The 3608-nt window shown below is 43.5% G+C and overlaps 1 non-coding gene across 1 annotated transcript; it reads left to right on the plus strand.

Annotated features, from left to right (window-relative positions):
- The first annotated feature begins 515 nt into the window (after nt 1-515).
- On the plus strand, nt 516-651 carry LOC116915127. Its single transcript, XR_004389807.1, has one exon. It is a non-coding gene; the product is annotated as a small nucleolar RNA SNORA17 (small nucleolar RNA).
- Nucleotides 652-3608: the final 2957 nt, after the last annotated feature.

Genomic DNA, 3608 nt, shown 5'->3' on the forward strand with positions numbered 1-3608 from the left:
CAAGTCTATGTTTAGTGCGGGAGCTCACAGTTTGAAAAATAGTGTGTTAGGTTTATTTGATTGGTTGGTTGAAGCATTTCGTATTAGATGGCCTACTGAAACGGAGCTGGAGACGCCTGGTATCTCTTAGCTTAGTGGTGATGAGTCAACTTTTAAGGCCCAGTGAAATCGAAATGCTGTAGTTGGGATACTGTATAAAACCTAATCCTCCACGATGGGAAGGCCCAGAGGACACACCCTTTACTAACATTTTAAGACACAAAATGGTGGGAGCCATGACTTCTTTCTAAGGCAGCTGCAGTGCTCTTGGCAGGTGCCGTGGTGATGCCACATGGCTAGATCTGCCTGAAGACCTGACTGTCTTCACTTGTTATCACGGACTGTTGAATTATGGTCTAGGTTTCCTGAAGATGCCTTTCATTTGAAGAGTGCAGTAAGCACTTTCATCTCTAAGTAAGACAACTGTCCAATGTGCCTGGCTGTTTGCTTTTGCGTCTCTTAAGGATGGTTGTCCCACTGCCCCTAGAAGCACTTCAGGTGTGGCTGCTGTGTCACATGTGCACAGAGAGGAGGCGCCAGAGAGGAGAGGGGCTATGTCTATGCTCAGCGTTCTGACCTATGAACTTCTGAATGATTTAGTAGCCTGACATTCCCTGAAAAATGGTTGGTGCCAGGGGCTTCAACGGGGAACTAGCTTAAGACAACTGCCAGTCTGATGCTGCACAGGCCCTATACAACCCTTGGGCATGAGGCCACTCTGGCAAGCCATGAGAGCGCCAACCCAAGATTACCACCAGACTAGCACCTTAGGGCTTGGAGAGGGAGCTAGCCTGAGACAACCATCAATCGGATGTTGTGAAGGCCTAGGGATTGGGGTTGGGAGGTAGAACATGCAGGAGATAACCCCTTCCTAGCACCATAATACACAAGCAGGGCATAGCACTCCTGAGAGCATACCTGAGGTGACTCAAGACATTCAGAGACCACAGGCACCGCCACCACCACCCCACAACCACCAATGGCAGGTAAGAGAGCTGGCCCCCCCGGGTCATGAAAGTGGGAGAACTGGCCATGTCCCTCAGCAGCTATAACACTCGGGATAGCAGGCCCTGCACCTCACCTGGACGGCAGGGTAGAGCTAGCCCTGGTAGCAGGGGTTTCTGCTGAGCCAGCCGGCGAGCTCTGGGACCTCTCAGGCCCCAATATCTACCCCATCAATGAAGTGCTAGAGTACATGAAGTGCCGGCCCTACAGATCCAAAACTACAGGATCTCCATGACACAGGCCAACAACAGGCTGTCCAAGAAGAGTCCTAATGAAGATCCAGTATTGTTAAAGTAGAAGCCAGAGGCCTGGTGACAGACTAACAGGTCACTGCAATGAACATTTGCAAACAAATACGTGTGGACAAAAGGGTAAACTGTGAGACACACTGTAACACAGCACAGCTTCCACAATGAGGTTTTTTTTTTTTCTCTGTTGAGGGGAGGTTGTGAGGGTGGAGGGCGGATATTAGGGGAGGGGAAGATGAATGGAATTTGGGTACATGATATTAAATTCACAAAGAACCAATAAAAAGCTTAAAAAGGAGACAGATGAAGAGAAAGAAGAAACACACACACACACACACACACACACACACACACACACACACACCAAAAGAATGGTTGTTAGCAAGATATTGCCCAATATAGTCTGGAGTCCTCTGCCCATTTGTTGAACTGCAAATGTACAAATTCTGTTAAATATAAGGAGAACCACGATGATCAAATCAAATCAAATTTGTGTTGAAGAAGTCATTTGTCAGTCCTGAAAAACTTGCGAGTCCACTTTACACCGTAGATTCCTGAAGCTATGATGAAAATCAAAAAGGAAAAGCCTTCTTCGTGGATGTCTTTTTCTGTGGGTTGCCAACAGAGTGTGGGGCCTAGACTTAGGGTAGGTTACTTGAGACCAAGGTGCTCACTTCACAGCCAGAGAGGTGCAATAGTTGGGTGGCTAATGGAGTCCATGTCTTACAATGTTCCCCACTATCCTGAAGCAGATTGCCTAATACGATGGTGGAATTTTTTTTTTTGAAGACTGTCAATTATATAGCAGTAGCCTGGGGGGTTGGTGCAGGATTCTCCAGAGGACAGTATGTGCTTTGAGTCAGTGTTCAATAAACGATATCGCTTTGTTGTGGGGTATCTATCAAAGACTTCTTGGATATGGATTTAAACCAACAGAAAGTCTTTATTAGCTGGCCAGAGACTACACTGGGTGTTCTGGACACCACTGTAGCCCTGAGCCTTTCTCAGTGTGAGTTTTTAAACACAAATACCATGTCCTGGGTTGCCATTCAGTTAACAAGAGCAGTTAGCCAGAGGCAGAACTGTAGAAGCCAAAGGCAAGATTAGTGCATTCAGAGATTTTCCCAGAGTATGGACTTGGATGAATTAAGCCTTTGTTTTGATTTCGACAGGTGGTGTTGTTTATGTGCTGAGTTTTACGACCTGGGTGATATTTCCATCATGGAGTTAGTTGTGCTCCTATCTGAGGACCTATTAAGGTCTAGGACCCTGTTATAGTTTCTCACATAGCCAGGATGCATTCGATATCACCATGTCCTGAGTTAGGAGTCAAACTACAACAACCCAGGCAGGATAGCAAAGGGCCCAGATCCTTCAGGAATGAAAGCATGGATCATTCCTCTAGGGAAAGAACCAAGGTCTGTTGATGTATTTCCTAAGGATAGAGAAAATACAGAGTGACTAGCAGTGGACGTAGTTACAAATACCAGCTAAGGCCACATGCCCAATTGCAGAAACAAGAATTATAACTTACTTGGTGTTTTTTTTTCTAATTTTGGGAAGAATATATATATATATATATATATATATATATATATATGTTTGTGTGTAGGTAGGTAGATAGATATAGATATATGTTTGTATATATGCATTAATCAGACATTTGTGTTTTCTTTCCTATATTTTTTATCATGTAATACAACATAGCTTGGAATAAATACCATTGGTTATTATCACATTTAAATTTTGAGACACTAAAAGACTAAGCGTTCCTCAAGGGACATTGCCATCTTTTCTAAAATATGTAATGCACTTGTACTTATATTGAGATCGCTACACTAGACAGAATTAGGACCTAGTTACTGCTTTCATTTGGAAATTAAGCAGACACACGGAGATATGATTGTGCGTCAAGGAATATACTTGCAATGGCTAAGCTTTTGTTAACTTGACTATATCTGTAATCAATTAAAACCAAGCAGCTTGGCACAACTGTAAGGAAATTTCTTGAATTGATCATTTAAGGATCCACCCGAAATCTGGGCAAACCATCTGGCGGCAGCCTGTGTCAAAGGATATGGAAGAAGTGAACTTTTGCTTTTTGCCTGGCTGATTTCACTCTTGCTGGCAAGTTTATCTACTCTGCTGCTGAAGGCAGTCCCTTCCTGATATTAGAATCCACTTCTTTGGAATTCTACTATTGACTGATGACTACCCAGACCACAGCCTATAATAAACCACATATATGTGTGTATTCATATTCATGTGCACATATTTATTCTATCAGCTCTTTTATTTTAAATAACCCTGATTAAT

The sequence above is a fragment of the Rattus rattus genome, chromosome 13, assembly GCF_011064425.1.
Source record: "Rattus rattus isolate New Zealand chromosome 13, Rrattus_CSIRO_v1, whole genome shotgun sequence".
NCBI classification, from domain to species: domain Eukaryota; kingdom Metazoa; phylum Chordata; class Mammalia; order Rodentia; family Muridae; genus Rattus; species Rattus rattus.